Raw genomic sequence first — 18,321 nt, 5'->3', positions numbered from 1 at the left:
GCAATATGGTCACTTGCATAGCTGAAGACATAAGGTTTGTAATATAATTGAACTAATTGCTTCCAGAGGGAAAGAAACAGAAAGAAGCTATAAAAAGGTATCCAACATTTGAAAATCAGATTTCCCCCCTCCAACCCCAACTAATTATGTTTGCAGAGCTTTAAATGTCAGGTGGAACACAAATTATTAACTATTTTTCTTGCCATCATGTGCATTTTTTGTCTTTTAAAAAATCTTTTTTCTGCTACTGGCTTATGCTAATAGCTCCAGTAATAAAATACACTACAGACAGGTGAGCAAAATGAGTGTGCATTCTGACTAGCTAGATTCAATTAGCAACTAACTCCTGATGTAGTATTTGCAATTTTCTAATCGAGACACTAAGTAAGTGCAAACTTATATTAATTCCTCTTTTGTAATAGCAGGGCCAGTAGCTGGTTAAAGTCACAGGAAAGATTCCCATTAACTTCAGTGGTCTGTGAATCTAGCTCTTGATATATATAGAAGGCCCCTGAAAACAGAGTTTTGTTTTTTAATGTATTGTCTCATTTGTTGAATAGCATGGCTTACTGCCCAGTGTTATGGCAGTTCACAATGACTATTCTTCCCACCCATTCTCCTTCTCCTCCTTCCATTAAAAAGTGATGGGTCAAATTCAAATGTTTTGGAAGTTCTGTCTGGTTTTGATGTGACGGTACATAAAAATATCTACAAAGTGGTTATTAGGGTGCTTGGTGTGGCTGCATTTGTCCTGGAGAAACCTTCCCCTCCTCTCTGAGGGCAGCAGCCCATTTTGTGGCAAGGCTGGCAGCTCTACAAGGTCTTCTTTGAGGCAGGCTCCACTCCCTCTGCCCCTGTGGTACATCCATCATCTTTGGTTTTCCTTTCCAAAATGCTTTTCACAAAAGTCACTTCCTTGTTTCACATTACTCCACGCTTTGTGAATTCAGACTGAGACATGCTGTGAACCAGATCCATATCTGGTGTAAATCAGAATCATCCTGCCGCTCTCAGAGAAGCTGCAAAATTCTGTACCCATGGAGCATCTTGCCCACGAACTTTCTGCTCAAAGGGGCAGTTTTGGTGGAGTGAAAAAGGGTTAATGTGTTTTGGGGAGAGATATTGGCAGGAACACCAAATTGCAAGTCCCACCTAACCACAGGATGTTGTACTTCACAGATTTTGACATCTCTGTTCTGCCTAATGAGATGATTTTTTCCTCTGAAAAAAAAAAAAAAAATTATCCTTTTCTGGGTACTAGAAATTGGTGCAAAGCAAAAAAGAAAAAATAAAAAAGGACCAGGCTGATGAGAGGTCAATTAGTATAATAAAATAACCCTGTATAAAAAGATATTTTGGGCTCCCATTTCCTTATATAACCCGCCACCCCAAGGACCTTTTGAAAAAGTTCCTCAAAGTTTATTCAAAGATACATTTTGGTTAGGTTTACAGTATTTGTCACTTGCTGGCCAAAAGTGACAGAAGGGATTTCAGTGTGCTGCTCTTACTGTGGTGACACTGCCTTTAATTTAGAGTAAGTGATTATACATGTTTGACTGTCAAATCACTGCATGCAGCTTTTGTGGTCGGGGGCTTGTTTTATCAAAGAATTCTGCTGAACCTCTTCCAAACCAGAACTCCCATGTGTATAATTATATTGTATTTTCATTATATAAACTTTATTTATAAGACTGAAAACATATGAAATGATTATGGGAATGTGCGTTCTACATGACACCACCACGTACTTGTGGGAAGAGAGGTTTGTAACATAAACCAAATGTTGCCATTAATATACAGGTACAAGATACATCCTTGTGACTCAGGAAACTAAGGGTGGGATAGAGAAAATACGGGCAATTGAACTTCAGATTGAGAGAAAACCCTTATTTAATGTTAAATAGCACCTGATACTCTCTGGAAGTAGATCTTAAGGATCCATACCCTGCAGCTGAACACTACTTGTATAGCAAATTTAGGTTCTTCCAAAATACATTTCAAACTGATCCTTCAAAGAATTGTATTCCTTCATTAATGTATTTGATTGGTGCAAAGACTTCTCTGTTAAAGACCTATTTTGTTCTGGGACAACTGCTTTGGTGTTTTGCCCAAAAACTGTACATGTGGAGTTACATCTTCAATTTAATTTTGTTGTCTTATGTCACAACCCAATGAGGACCTAATTTTAGTTTGAACAGGTACCACAGAGACCAACATTTTATGAGATCTTCAACAGAATATTGTTTAAGGCAGGATGCAAAATTACATCCAGCAGCAAGGTCTGGCTGGAATAGATAAACTGGGTAAGTTCTGAGTAAGTTGCCATCACCTTCATGTCCATATTAATTAATATGGATTCATAGATTTTATTTTATTAACAAGGCTGTTAAGCTTTGTCCTCCTGTCATAAACAAGGAACTGAGTCACCACATAGATTAAACAATTTACGAACTACAAACTAAGCACGTCCACATGATTCAGCACTTGAATTTCCACTCTCCTGCACCCTTATCCCATTGCCCTAAGTAATAAACTGTCCTCTATTTCAAATACTTTTGGTCGTTTCTTTCTGTCTGCCTCAGTAGCTTTTGCTTGAACTAACAGTGTTTCTTTAAAAAACAATCCCCCATAGAAATCAAAGGATTTGTCTAAAGGGTATGTCATGAAAGCAAACCAATTATTTTGTATACATATAATATATTTATGGATGTATATGGACATAGAGAGCAAGGGAGATGCACTAAGAGCAAACCAAAGCACACATCCTTCATCAGAGCAATCTGTGAGTCACCTAAGACAAATGCTAACTCTTTCAAGGCAATCCTATACAATAGATCAATAAACAATATCTTCAGTTTCTGGCTGGGAATTTACACCCAGTCATTTTACAAGCCAAAAAATAGGTCAAAGAATAATGGTGATAACTAGCTTTATCACCAGGCAGGGTGTGTGACAAGCTTGCTCACATAGCCTCTGATTTTTCTGTCAGGGTGACAGCTCAGAAGTCATTGATATCATCTAAATGCTGCAAACCTGAGTGGAAAATCAGAGACAGGTTTTAAAAAACATCTCTTATAATGATGTATAATTTATAAGGTAAGATACAACAAACTTTTAAAAAGACAGCAAATGCAGAGTAATACCTGAGTTGAATGAACACAGGGCTTCTTAACCACCAGAGAGGTCACCTGAAGAGAATTTTGCAGCTCAGTGTGACAAATTCCTGCACGGCATTCTCAAAGTCCCCAGCCTGAGCCACTTTGAGCTCAACTGCTCTTGAGCAGAGAGAGCTGGGAAGCTGGGCAATCATTGCTGAGCAGTAATGTATGTTTTCATAATCTTCATTTTAAGGAATGTTCATTCAACTTCCCAGTTATTGACCAGCTGATAAGGGTGCAGATGGAATGTTGGTTTCCACATTTGGAAGCACAGTGGGGTGAATCTGTTCCTGAAGTGTGTTTATGTTTGAGGGATTTTGCATGCAGGCTATCTCCTCAGTAGCATATTAAACTCTGCTCTCCAAAGACAAAAGTGCAAGAGGCAGTGTGGAGGGGGAGGAGAAGAGTCCAAGGGGATGGAAAAGCTTCAAGACACATTTATTTTGGAACACTGAAACTGGATTTTCAAAATTTGAAGAGCTTTTCTCATTTAAAGGAAAATTAACAAGCTCCAGTAAACTTACCGCAAATGATGAAGAGTTGGGGGGGAGGGGGGGGGGGTCTGGAGCTGTAAAACAAGACACTGTATTTTCAGCTGTCTCCACAATGAACATAATTTGACAGAGCATCATGTGTTCAAACACTGAAATCTCTCAAAATCTTTGCAGGTGATTTTTGTGATTTTCAAAGCTCTCCTGATTTTATACCATCTCCTTCTCTCTTTCCTACCATACCTATGTGTAGATGCTGACATGTGCTGTCACTTAAAATTTGTCTTTCACAGCCTGAGCAATCATTTTTGGTGCAAGAGAAGGGCCTGCCAGCATTCTGTGGCATGTCATTTAGGCTTGGCTCCACTGTGTGCCTATTTCCACCGAAGTCAATCAGTTCACATCAGGTATCCTGCAGACCCAGCACTGCAGTTTCTTATCATTTCTAGGGAGATTAGAGCTAGAAATTTAACCACTGGCTTGAAGATGACACAGAATTATCCCTGGATTTGCTCCCAAAGTCGTGTAGATAGCTTCCCCACTCGCAGAATAACTCCCAAGCTACCTTGTCCCCCTCCTCACACTCCTCTATCCCTCCGCACTTCCCGATCTTGGCAGGGACATTTCAGAAATAGCTATCACAATGGCGTTTCCACTCCGAAAGAGGAAACGCTGGGTGGGAGGAGTTGTGAGCTAAAGAGAGGAAGCGGAGCTGTTTTCACAACGTCCCGGGCTGCACTTTTGCAGCCGAAGGGTGGGGATGTGTTTGGGGGTCTGGGGGCGGCGGAGCCCCGGGGCCGCGCCCGGCAGGGACCGCGCCCGGCCCGGAGCCGCGCGTGTGGCTCCCGCATCTCCCGGCACAGCTGATGCTGACAGGCAGCTCCGAGCTGCTGAACACACTGAATGAACCAAGGTCAGGCCAGAGTCAGCCCCCAGCCTCCCTCCCTCCGCGACTCACTGAGACATGAAAGGTGCTGGACGGCTCCTCAGCCGGGGCTGCTCCGTCACATGTCCTGTCAGCAATCCAAGGTTTTTAGCTCTGAACTTTTCCACGGAGCCAATAGCGATATTTTCTGGCTCTGGCCCCTCGGAGCGCTTGGCCGGGGCTGTGGGAATGCGGTGTCAAAGCAGGCTGGGATTGCTTTCGTGCGTCTCCACCTGCTGGCTGGCATTCCGCTAATTGCAGCCGCCCGCCGGGAGAACTGCGGACCGCTGCAGGGAACGGGCGGACGTGGGAAATGTCGCTCACTTCCACGAGAAGATGAGCAGGCGAGCGCGACTGGAGAGATGGTTTTCTCAATTTCCTAACGAGCGACATCCTTGAACCGCAGGTGACAGGTAGAAGGCCACTGAGATTTTTCACACCGAGCTTTTGAGCTTCTGGAGCCTCACTTGAGAAGATAAGCAGTAAGAAAGATTTTTGGGGGGAAGGAATTCATAAAGCGTGGAACCATCAGCATTTTATTTCCCTACCAAAACCAGATGTTAACGTGCTTTCATTGACACAGTGAAGGAGGGAAATTGTTTATTAATATCTGGAAGCATGAGCATTCTGGGCCCCACAATTTAGTTGCTGTGTGGTTAGAAAGCAGTTACTTAGCAAATGCAGGCAGGCAGCTGTTTCAAAAGGAAAGGAATAGAAATGATTAATGACTTCTATGCTTTAAAGAAATGAACCCACAGGATTTCTTTCTTCTACTGTGCTGTCCCACTTGGCCATTTCTGTCATGTGCCCTGGGACTTTCTTTGGAAGTTTTCAATGGTCTGTCGTGAACTACTCTTTAGAAACTCACTGGACCAGATCTAGAGCCAGACAGATGCCAGCTGTGGATGTGACCTATTTGTACATACATTTACAGACTCTGAGCACAGACTATCAACACTTGATATTCCATGAACTTTGTCCTGCAGCAGCAACAGTATGTCATCCTTTCAGGCACTGCAGTGAAGACCACAGCACTGACTCCTATTTAGAGCAGGATCAGTGTCACCTTTTCCCTCTTGCAGCTGCATTTTATCCGGGCAATACTGTACAATGGAGCAGGCAAGGGGCACTCTCAGGAACCCAGACAAAAAGAAATGAGCCTTTCTTTTGTTAGCCATGTCAGATATCAACATGGGTTATTGGTATTTCACCATCTCCTGCACTTCCGGCAGTGGCTTGTTTTTATCCTTTATCACTCTGTCTTACTCTGATTCTTAGGTCTTCTCTGTGTGGCATCACAAGGCAGAAAAGGCTAAAAAGGGGATGAGGAAGAGAAAGAGGAATATGGAGAAAATAAAAAGGAAGGGTGTACAAAACAGATAACATTTTCACTGAACTGTTCACAGTGAATCATACAGCCAAGTGTATTATGTTACTTACCAGGGAGAGTAAGTTCTCCCTTGACTTGACTTAATGGAATTATTTTGAATTTACTTTTGTTCAAAAGGGTATATACCTTGGTTCACTAATGGCTCTGTTGCCATATTTTTGATTATGTGTTCAGAAATGTGAATGTTTGCTCTTCCAAAGTATTATCCCCTGTCAAAAGGGATATGGCTGAGCGCTGAAAACAGGATAGGTACTACAGAAGGTGGTAAAGGTGCCCATTGCACATCTATATGATTAAACACATTGAAGCACATTTATTACATACCTACACAGGCAACACTCCTGGCAGGTCCAGTATATTCTGATTTTGTTAGCACCAGAGGTATGACTAAATCAGCTGGCTGTGTGAACTCAAACCCACACAGCAATTTAGAAAGTGTATGAGTTTAATGCATCCTGAATGTGCCTAATAACTTGACTAAGCACAGGCAGATAGCTGAAGGGAGTTCTCACAAGTCTTCCAGCAGGACTGGAAGATGATATTTCCTTGTCTACGAGGATATTGCTCTCAGGTCATCACCTCAACACAGGAAGTTATCTGCAACGTGTGGCAACAATGTGCACCAGGACACAATTAGCCTGCTGTCTGATGATATTTAAAAATTAGCCACATAAGGCTTTCTTACAAAGTTGTCAGAAAGGCTCAACTGATTATTTTAACTAAGTCTGTTTAAAATACCTGAATAAACTGATGCAAAACAAAAACAACTTTTGCATGTTTGAACTGCAGGCTTCATTTACATGTTTTTGTTGGTTTTTTTTTTTTTTTTTTTTGGTGTAGGAATAAAGACCAGCTCAAGTGAATGCTGTTTCTCTTTCTATTATCTCTCTGGAGATCTCTGTCAGGTACCCAGGTGAATTAGCGCTGATGTCATTCAGAGCTCATAGCAGAAGGATGAGCTTTATGCATGTGGGTATGTCAAATCACACATGGAGGTGTAAATTCAGCTCCATGTTTCAGTCCACTTTGCTGAAAGCAGAAGTTGCTCCAATAGCCTGAATCTTCTTTCACAGGCTATTTTTATATAACTTAGGCAGGAAGTGTGAGTGTGTGTATCTGTGCTGCTGAACACCACATGAGGGCCAGATCTGTTTTCTGAAGTCGATTCTTGCTCCTGGTTTTGCTTCGTTGTTTTTTTGTTGTTGGTTTTGGTTTGGTTTTGGTTTTTTTTTAACTGCAAAATACTTCCTGAAAACTTATCCCTGGTAATCCTAGAGGGTTTAATAACAAGGTCTTATTCCTAACTGGATCATCTAGCTGTTGTACATATGGATAAATTTCTTTGTTTTCCTGGCCCTTTTTATCTTGCAGCATTTAGTCTGTGCTCTCAGCTGACACTGTCTCAGTTACCACAGTATTTTCCTGCTCAGTTGAAGACCCCTCCATTGTACAGCATTTCTGCCATCCATGAAAAAGCATATTCAAAAATAGACTGTGAATTTCATGATTGTTGTTATTATTTTATGTTTTTCTCTGGAGCATGTTGATGCTGAGCAGAATGTCAGGCAGGTGAAGGAGTCACATGCACCATTTGCAAACAGATCCTACATCAGTGGATGTCCTCAAGCCTCGGAGTTGCACTACCTTTGAGGAAATACTGATTTTGAGCATTTTCACCAGAAATGCCCCAGTTAGTGTTTCTGTTTTGGTGAAAAGCTGATTGCCTGCAAATTCTCTGCCAGTCTGTAAGTATAAGAAAGCGGGTGGTTTGCTCCTGCTGTTAGAGGTGGGTGGTTGGCAGGTGACTGCCCACAGTGAAACCCCCCATGGGACTCAAATGGTGCCACCATTTCACAGGCTGGTGGCACCTCATCCTGGCACAAGGCCTTTTTTATCCCTCTTCTTTCTGTCCTGCAAGATGAGGCTTGTGAGCACCAGGGAGAAGCAAGCTTTAGTCTAGCAGCTAAAACACCGAAGTAACTTAATTCCCTGGTTGGAACAAGGAGGAACTGTAGAAGGAATTGCAGCTCTCTGAGTCATACTTCCTCCTTGGAGTTTCTCTTGGAGTGGTACAGCCCTGCAGCATGCCTTAGGCTGACACTAGAATCAAGCTTGTCCATCACAAAGTGATAGAGAAAAGAAAAGACAGTGAGGCACTGGGTTATCATATCCTCAAATCTCCAAATTGCAGCTCTAAATATAGCCAAACATGTAAAAATCTGTTTCTGGAAACAGTACAACTATTCAGCTCCCAACCCCTCGAACAACATACATGAAAAAAAAAAAAAAAAATTAAAAAATCACCATCCCCAAAACCCAAAACCCAAAAACCCCCAACCAGTTCTCTCCCAACCAAGATCCTGTGTGTGGAGCCATGTTAAGCACATTCTGATCTCCAGCCAGAAAGTGAAAAATTCTCAAATGCCACACCTATCCAGGGTGTGACTAGAGACTACCAACTAGTTTATATTTGCACTTTGATATAGAGCACAAGCTTAACATCCTATGGTGTATCCTTGGAAAAAAAAATAGCAACAAGTTTCAACACAGAAATGGTGTTAGATTAGGAGGCCAGAATAAATAAGAGCCAATGAGTTGTACAATGACTTGAGGTAGTGTATAAGATCTCATCTTAAAAAATAATTTAAGGGCAGTACATTGCAGATGAAACACATAATGAAGAAAACATTCCAGACTCCTAATTTGGGAATAGATTACAAATGAAATAAGCTCAGGCATGCCAAGTGTAAAATCTTTGATATGGAAATGCAGTAATGGTTAAATGAAATGGGCTGAAAATCTATTTATCAACAGTGTGTAATGCCTACTAGGATTGTCCCATGAGAAAAGCAAATAAGGAGTAGTAGAAGAATATACAGACACTGTTAAAAGGTTTACATACCTCCTGCTTTCAAACCTCATGACACAGCCCTTCACCTGGACTGGAGATTTTGAGAAGTTACAAAATTGGTATGAGACCACACCTCAAAGGATTTAGGAAATATCCCCTGAAACCCAGATTTTTGGGAGTCACCCACTATGTTCAGGGCATTTAAAAGGACCTGGTCTCTAGACAATGAAAAGGAGCCCTGTGGCATCAGGGCCCCCATGAGCATCATTCCCAAAAGCCTCAAGCCAGGCCAGGGCGCTCCACAAGGTTGTCATTGATGTGAGAGAGACCAGCAGCCTGTGCTCCGAGTGACACCACCCCACTTCAAGGGGCTCCTTCCTGTCACTGCTACCTCGGGATCCTTTCCCTTTGTGTCCCTTTGTGCTGGCCCTCTACTCCATTATTGCCAATGGGCATGTAAGCCATTACTGCGCCCCGACATGTGAATCACAAATGGAAGTTCCATGGAAATTAAACTCCCTGACCTGCTCGCATTTTTCTCTTTGATGTCAGCATGAATAGGCATTTTTGACTGGAACACAGTTTTAATTTTGAGAGCTGGCAAGGCAGCCACAACCTTTTCTACAAGGGAGAATTCTTTGTTGTTCTTCCCGAATCGCTTTCCTAAAGAAGGAGTGTCTCAGCGAGTAGCACTTCAGAAGGCCCGGATGGTGTTTGCACTGCTTTCAGACACAGGAAGCAGAAAACAGCTCCCGTGTTCCTGTTCAAATGCACAGCCCCAAACTGCAGCAGCCTGAGCAAGTTGCATAATTTCCATTCGTATGACATGGAGCTGAAAATGGAAAGTATCTCTCTCTCATAGCTGAGGATTCCTCTTCACAGTGGCACCCTGGGTTTGGGGTTATCGTGGCCACACGCAGCCCGCGGGGCAGCTGCGTGCTCCAGGGCTGAGCACCAAACCACTGGCACAGGCAGAGGTGTTTGGACCCAAAGGAATTTGCAAGGGATCCAAGACCTGTGTGTGCTGTTTTGCTGCAGTGGTGCCTGTTTGGAAGCTGCAATTTCCCACCTGGCTCTCACTGACCTGTTTGAAAGAATAAAATCAGAAGGGTTTCCAAGATGGATGACACTGGGCCCAGGGATCAAAAGCTCACTTGTGTCTCTAAAGGCTTTTGCATGGTTGGAAACCTCATTCTTGCTTCAGAGGACTCTTTTTTTCTTCACTCTCTCAGCCAGGAGGCCACCTTTGTCTTCAGTTCACAATATAGGTCTTACAGCTGCAGGATTTCAGGTAAATAAATACTCCAGAACTAGGAAATAAGCATGCATTCAAATAGATATACATGCTGCCCAAAGGAAAATTTTGTTTTAGACATGTGGCTTTCTGGAAAAAAAATTGTTTGCTACACTTTTCTGTAATTTGTCAATTGGACCTTTCCTAGAACTTTCAGCCTGGCAAAGAGGCAGAAAATAATTTTATGTCTAGAAAGATGGAACAGGCATTGACTTATTGGAGTTCCAGATGGACTCAATGATTCACATAAAGTCATATTTTATGGCTAAACTGATGGAAACAGAAATCTTCATTACAGAAACACTACAAATACCTCCACAGTTAATATTACAAGAAGAACAGACTATTTATTTCAAGCCAATTCTTCAAACCTCCTCAGACCCAAATTATAATTGATTGACTGCAAAATTAATCTATCAAAGTTTGGAACACGAATCTGGTGTTAAAGACATAGGAATAGTACTTCTGAAAGCTCAGATTTTCAGCTTTCTTCTCAGGTTTGTTCTCTGCAGAAAAAAGGGGTAAAGAGACTTTGAGAATCATGTAATGCTTTTCTGGAGAAGAAGATGAAATTCTACATTAAATTAAAGGCATCACCATTTTATTATTGATTTTGAAAGAACAAAAGGTTGAGAGACAGTAGAGGGGGAAAGGCCAAAGAAAATGTCTTGGATTTAGGTCTGTAACACTTGAGGATGCCACTATAAGATTTACAAGACGCATTTGCTCCCCTTGTAGTGAGATTTGCCAAGATTTCTCTACATAACTGATTTCCAAGTGTAAACAAAGGAGGCAAAGCTGGACTGCCAAGTTTAAGGGAAAATATGCAGGAGCTCTTGAACCAAATGAAAGCAGTAAGCAGAGATGTGGGAGCTCATGGATTTGTGCATTTGAGGCCTTGAAATTTTGCTGAAGAAATATAATTATAATAGGGACATAGATGTTTCACTCTGGTGAGGTGTGAGGACACAGATTCATCAAAGACCTCAGAAACCAAAAGCTCCTGTTGTGCTTGAAAAGTGTAGTAATGTAATGTAAGGAAACAAGAGTCCAGAGCTGTCATATGCCTGAGCAGCCTCCTGGTTTAAAAAAAAAAAAAATAAATAAATAAATAAATAAATAAATTTAAAAAAAGGAGTTTGTGCTAGAGAAATGACAAGCAGACCCATGAAGTGGATACTGATGTTCCCCATTTGCTTCTCATTCCTGCCAAATAATTCTTATATAGTGTTGGGTAAGACAATTCAATTTTTCTAGGCCAGTTTTTCTGACATGGAGGCAATAAAGAATGATTTCTGTCCCCAGTCCTTTATTCCTTTTGTCTATATGAGCAGCAAGCTGTTCAGGATCATGGTTGTATCTTACTGGATGTATTTTCAGTGCTTAGCATAGATGTCTCTCAGTCTCAGATGTGACCTCTAGGCACCATGGTACTACAAAATAAATTACAAAATTAATTAAGATCTTGTGTGTTAATGTAGTTAATTGTAATAACTTCAATCGGAATATTGGATCTAATTTTATTTCAGTGTGAATCAGTTCATGTTCATTGATTGGCCTGTTCTTTCCAAGCCTGTTGCTTGTGAAAATATTGGTTCACAAGCAGGATGTCAACACGCTCATGGACCTTTTTATTGTTTGGGTTTTTTTTTTTTATTCTCCCCGTGAAATGAGCAGGTAAGGATGCCTTACTGCCTGAAATTTAACAGACTTAGGACATATTTCAAACATACCTGATGCTGATCAATTTGGGAAGATGTAGAAGGGTATAACACAACTAAACAACTTCAGGAAGAATGCCTGAATTGCTGGAAGGTATGTTGAATGTGTGCTGAATCACCTTCACGAAGGCATCCTGCTATGCCTTACCTCACTGTCCCACTGTCTGTCTTACTGGCACAAAACCTCACTTTATTATCCCAGAGAAAATAGGGTCAAAGTGCAAAGCAACCATTCAGCACCCAGTGAAGCCAAGTAGAATTATTTTCTTGATGACAAGAAGCATAAGGATTTTGAAGACCTTTCCTGTGGCTGCTGAGTACTTTCTCTTGAGTCCTGAGCATCTTTAGACTCAGTTGTAGGTTTGTGTCTTAAGATGTGCTTAGCACCTCGCAGTTTTCACTCCTGACACGCATCAAACTTTTCTTTCTGGTTCAGAAGGATCACTGAAATGTTTAATCAGAGAGTGCTTGATATTAGCATTGTTTTCCAGAGTGCTGCCTGTTAAGCTGAAAGAATATAGAAGCTCATCATCTTTGAGAGCAAATTATCACCATGATTAACAGTAGATTTATCCCACAGTTGGTTTCTCATAGCATTCCAATTTGATGTTGCATCAGACTTCTTTTTCTGAAAAAAAAATATCCAATGGATTTTCCTCTCCATCAGTGTTCAGCAACCTGCAAGTTCCACAGAAATATCAGAAGTCTTTAATGCAGGTTTTCAAAGTAAATGAAACCTTTTTTTGGTGTGGTTGCCTTTGTAATAACAGTCTTCTTATTTGTTGGATACTTATGTAACATAAGATGAAAAGACATTTTATAGCCTCCTGGCAAGAGGACTGAAAATTAACAGCATACCTGTGGCTGCCCTAAACCAGGGAGGGAGTCATTTTCAGGCCATGGGAAAACTGCAGGTTTGCATCGTTCCCTTCTTCTGACTTATCGGTATTCAGCATTTCCATAGACTTGTTCTTCATGGAAGCATCACTGTGGCGCACAAAAGGAGAAATGAAGTAGCTGGTTCTGATGCAAGAGCTGGAGATCAAGGTGGTGAGAGACCCCCAGCGCTCCCCTGAAGAATCTGGGGGTTTAACTCATCCTTTCGATGCCTGGCTGGGCTCTCTGTTAACTCTCTGTTAACCCTGGCAGCAAAGCCCAGCAGATGCAGCACATCCAGAGGGAGGAATGGGCACTGTCCCGTTGGCTTTATGGGCCATATCCTGTAGGCAAGCAGATTCCCCCTGAATCCACGGGATGTTTTACAAAACAATCAGTGGCTTTTCGCACGGCTCCCTCAAAAGGAAAAACAAAAAGATGTGGGGTTTGATCTCACCCATACCGGGCTGACAGTAGAGTAATCCCATTCACTCCAGCTGATTTATTCCAAATGACTTTCACAGGCTTTGGGCTGGGCCTTTAAACAAATGTAAACTTGATCAGAACCAAGCCAAATCACATTCATGCCCATTCTTGCTTTGAATATTTGTCTTCCATAGCACGTTTTCACCTGGAACCCGAATGACCTCAGCGCAAAGCTTTCTTATTTAACATTAAGTTGACAACTATTTTCAAACAAGTTAATTACGCTCATTATGAACACTAGGCGCTTTTAATCCTCAAGGCAGCAATGCTGGGAGGTACACTTTCCTGCACATCCCCATTGATTACCAACAAATAGATCTGTCAGAGCTTCGAATCCCAAGGAAATGCAGGTCATAGAGATGTGTCTGAACTCGCTGGGTGGAGCAGAATGTAGCCAGCAAAACCAGCCAGACTCCTGGAGAAATCCTTGGGATACTGGCGTGTTCTGAGCTCTGGTGATGCTGCTACCAAGACCTGTGCTGGCATTGGGGAGGCCATCACCTCCAGGCAGATAAAGACAGGGCTCAAAAGAGTGGCTGAAGCTGACCTTCGGCTTCATCCCAGGGCTTCCAGTGCTCCTGGGCTCAGCAGAGCATGGATTTTGCTCTTCCCACCCAAAACTCTAGAGGTGAGGGACGCTACAGCCAGCAGAGCATGGACAGCATCAGGAGGAGGCTGTGTCAGGCCCTCAGCTGTGATCCCACCTGGAGATCTGTTCCCACAAAAGAGAGATCTGGAAGGACCCCAGGAGCCCAAGCCCCTGGCATTTCCAGCTCAGGGAATGTTGCATGGCATCTCCTGGGGATCACACTGAGGCCAACACTCCTGTCTCTGCAGCTTTTGGGCTGCTTGAACTCCTCCTCTTGGCAGCTCTACTGCCCACAGCCCCCAGGATGGCAGCGCCAGGAGATTGGAAAGTGACTCACTGCTGAGTGAGCCCTGTCAAGCAAGATAAATACAATTTGGTTGTTAGCTAATCTATTTTTGTTTGTGCTCCCCATGCATCCAAAGCACTGATTGCGTTGCAGTCTATCATGCTGGCAGTAAGTATATGCATCCACAATGCTCTTTGATCTGTAAGGAGAACGTTTGTCAATACAATGGCTGTATTTGTCTGTCAATATTACATCACTGCTGACATGCCCTGTGCCAGCTCTCTGGGTGGAATAATATTTTAGGGTTTCCAGGAGTTAAGTTATGGAAAGACAATATTTAAGCTGAACAGCATTTAAGTAACTAGAATTCTCATCTGAGAAACACTTCTACTATCTGTCACCTTCATCTGCCAGCCCTTCCTTCCTGCATCTCTGTGACTAAAGTTTTGTGGCTTGATAGAGTGAAGCTTTGGACTTTGCTCTAAGAAAGTAGGCTTGACAGGGGCTGTTTTAAAGAGGGCTTGTAGGATGCTTCTGCACCTCCACTGCTGAAATTTATCAATGCAAGCAGCTCTCAGGGGTGCTCAGCACCTCCTGAAAGAATACAAGCTATGCATTTGGGTTATTTCTGTACATTGTACTTCCTCTCAACTTGTTTTTTAGTTTTCTAGTTTTGTTTAGCATTCACTTTGACTGCAGGATGGCTATTTATGGAAATTTAAAATTTTCGTGATAAAGAAAGTGGTTTGCAATTAGAATAAGAAGAAACCAGTGGTTCTAACAACACAGAGGGAAACTTTCCGACTTGGATGGTTGGCATATCCATTACCAACTTCTAAACTTTGCAAAGGAGTAAACAGGCAAAGGTGCATGGCAAAAAGGAGGTGAAAAGCATAATAAAATCAACATGGCTGTCTTTCTCCAGGTGGTCTTAATGTAAAAAAAAAAGTAAAGTAAGTTGGCATACTGGATAAGGCATTATCTGTCACATTTTATAGAAGTCTTTTCAGACTCAAGTAAAAGACCTCACTGCAATCACTTCATGATCAAGTCTTTTTCTGAGAATCACAGAGATATAACTGATTATTTGTGCGGCCTGAGAAAAAACTGTGGCTTTGCAAAGCTCTGCCATACATGTAATAGGACTTCAATGACAAAGATTTCTGCTGGTTTTCCTAAACATGACTGCAATATATGTGGGAAGGATTGAAACTAAAATATTAGCAATGAATTTACAGCACTTTGGAACCCAGATAGCTGTGGGTACTTTTCAGGAGAGGCATGTGCACACACTGGCTCTCCATCATTCTATTTGCCCTCCACTGTGGTCCTTCAGGCTTTCTGCTCCATCTTTACTGATTGTGGGAAATTCTTGCAGAGCCTGCTGGTTAATCATGATAGGTTAAACAAGCTGTTAAGTGATGTGGGAAACCATTGCAAAGAGACTCAGCTGAGGCTGCAAGGCTACAAGTTGTGTATAACCCCTTTCCATCTGATAGTGCTATTGTGGTGTGGGCTGTGTGGGAGCCTGCAGCTCCTATCAGCCCAGCCTGATGCTTCATGCCACATTTCTCATGCAGATGATTCTGTCTCCCGGATTTAAGCCTTAGGCTGGGATGAAAATGAGTGAAGTAACTTGTTCTCCCTCTTGAGTACAGTAACACTGCATTGTGCTGCTTGTCAGCTACATTCTGAGACAATAGCTAATTTTTCTCACATATGGTTTCAGATGTTATCATCATTATCGTTACTATTATTGTGTGATATCATGTAAACTAGGCCAAAATTGCATACCTGGGTGTAATTGCATCTCTCTCTCCTGATCAGCTGAGCCAGACATATGAGATAACTACACCATGAATGGAGCCAGGGCCCTGAGCTGGTTGGGCTCCCTCAGCTTGGGAACAAAGGTGGCAGAGAGGGTTTCTAAACACTGGTCTGTCAGAAGAGCAGGAAAGAAGATACAGCCTGAGCTGAGAATCTGGTTTTCCTGCTAAGAAGATGCACTGGAGCAGAAGAGACCTGTTTCTGACCATGCTTTCAGCCAGCTCCACTGAAGTGAGGACTGGAAGTTTGGCAGTGCTGTCTGAACAGCCTCACAAAATGCTGAGCTCAGAGAGGGTGATAACAGAACTGGGGCAGGATCCCTGCCCTCCTCCAAATCCTGCCTGCACTTTCCAGTGGGTGAATCTTAGCAGTGACTTTTCCTCAGGGTGGCTTGGTGACTTGTAAAAGAGTGAATGTCTCAGGGGCTGCCTGCAAGGCACAAAGCGAGACTAACATCTGTCCTGACAGATCTCCTTATCTTCAGGCTGATACCATCAAAGGTCTCAGTCTGTCCTGGTTTGAGACCGATTGTCCCTCTAGGCAGTGAATGACTTGTGAAAGTGGGTAAAGTTTGGATTTTTAGGTGGGTTGAGGCACTGTGATGGCACCCAGTCCTGACAGGTTTGTTCCCTTTCCATCACCCTGTCCCATTCCTAACAGCCCAACAACCAAATCCTCCTGAGGACAAAAGCAGCTGAGGCTCCCTGCAGTTCAGTTCTCCTAGAGCACAGTACCCACCTTTCCTTTGCTTGCTACGTTCAGAACTGAATTTCTCCCTTTGTCATTCTGTCTCTTGATCTTCCTAGGACATGTCTCACCAGAGATGGAACTGGCTCCTGTGGCTCAGGATGAAACTATCCTGATCCACACAGCCTAAGGTGGAGTTTCTGGTGAGTTTGGGAGGTGCAGTGGGATCCTGTGTGAGGAAGTTTACCATAAACTGCTGGCATCAGCTGCCTGGGCTGTAGATCCATGCTTAGACTCAGCAGTTTTCTGTGGAAGAAAATCCAAGATTTCAAACCAACAGGTTTTTTCACCTACATTTTTTGCTTTCCACTGAGGTTGTTCCAACTGTGGAAGGATCAGCAGAGAGTAATACGACTTAAATTCCTGGGAAGTCTTAAAGTAAGGAGAAATCACTGCAAGACCTTTTTTAACAGTTGGACTTGATGATCTTTTCCAGCCTAAATGATCCTATGGTTCCATAAAATCACACCAGCGGACCATGATCAGGAGACAGCAAAGGAAAATCATACCAAAGTCCCCACTCTTGGGCAGTTACAAGCTTAATTAACAGTAATATAATCAGACCAGTGATGAATCATAAACTTTTTATCAATGCAAAATGAAAGATTTTCTTCACCAGAGACTCCAGCTCACATTTTGCTATCACTGTAACTTCATCAAGTCCATGCGCTGAATCATTTCTCACCTGAGTCAGAAGCAGCTTCATGGAATTATACCAGGCTAAAACCAGCCCAAGGAAATAATGGCAAGGTAATAGGGTCTCTTCCTTTAATAGAGAGCCAAACAAATGGATCTGAATCCATATTCCTAACGTGTGACAGGGGATTTTTATGGCACAAGCAGTGTATTGCTTTGTAGATAAACTGCATATTCCTTAAGGACACTGAATTCATAATCCCTGAGGCAAGGGAGTGCATTTTCCTTGTTCCCAAAAGCACAGAGCATGTCATGAAAGACACCAGGAACCTCATGGTGCTGAATAACGCTGTTACTATAACAGGAGGGAAACAGAGAGGGGATACTTTGCCACAGCCAGCAAGGATAAAATGGCCAGCAGTTTACATATTCAGCTTCCCATGAAAAGAAAATAACAGCCTGCCCAATCCCTTCCTACAGCTCTCCCCGTGCCACTGCAGCAACCCCACTGCCAAGCTAAGCCAGCCCATATAGGAACATAAACACAGCCAGAAATCAGACTTGGCAGCAAATAAAGCCCGGGGTGGGAAATACCTCTCACTTAAAGTATCTGCTGCTGTAAGAGGGTCTCTTTGTAACAAACTCCCACGCTGTAGCCTTGAAGCTTAATGGTCTGTCAAAGTTATTATGCAACATTTTTAGCATTTGATTCTGTTCTGACAGGACTTTATGATCTGTATTACAGGAGAACACTGTTAAGCCAATCATACCCATAATGAATCTTTGTAATAGAATAGCTTCTAACATTTTGACTTTTCAGAAATACAGAAAGACAAAACTGTCACTGGTGTTATTTTCCCCCTGCTTCCCCAAGTTAGAGCTGCTAAAGATCAAGGCCCATCATTTCTTCTACAGACTGAATGGTGGAAAAGGCACTTGGCTTCCAAGGGCTTAATTCTGCACTTTTTCTATTCCCAGGCACAGACTCTTCAGGCACTATCAATTTGCCTTTTTCTTTTTAAAGCCTGCCTGGTGTAAGTCGTG

At 42.5% G+C, this 18,321-nt stretch overlaps 1 long non-coding RNA gene across 1 annotated transcript in view; it reads right to left on the bottom strand.

Moving 5' to 3' along the window:
* Nucleotides 1-4,802, bottom strand: part of LOC116183766 (uncharacterized) — a 37,660-nt gene extending 32,858 nt beyond the window's left edge. The window contains exon 1 of the long non-coding RNA XR_004148461.2: nt 4,608-4,802. This is a non-coding gene — a long non-coding RNA (uncharacterized LOC116183766). The remainder of the gene's footprint in view (nt 1-4,607) is intronic.
* Nucleotides 4,803-18,321: the final 13,519 nt, after the last annotated feature.

The sequence above is a fragment of the Lonchura striata genome, chromosome 6 (genome assembly GCF_046129695.1).
Source record: "Lonchura striata isolate bLonStr1 chromosome 6, bLonStr1.mat, whole genome shotgun sequence".
Lineage (NCBI taxonomy): Eukaryota > Metazoa > Chordata > Aves > Passeriformes > Estrildidae > Lonchura > Lonchura striata.
The sequence above is the reverse complement of the archived record's forward strand: the minus strand, read 5'-3'. Positions and strand labels throughout refer to the sequence as shown.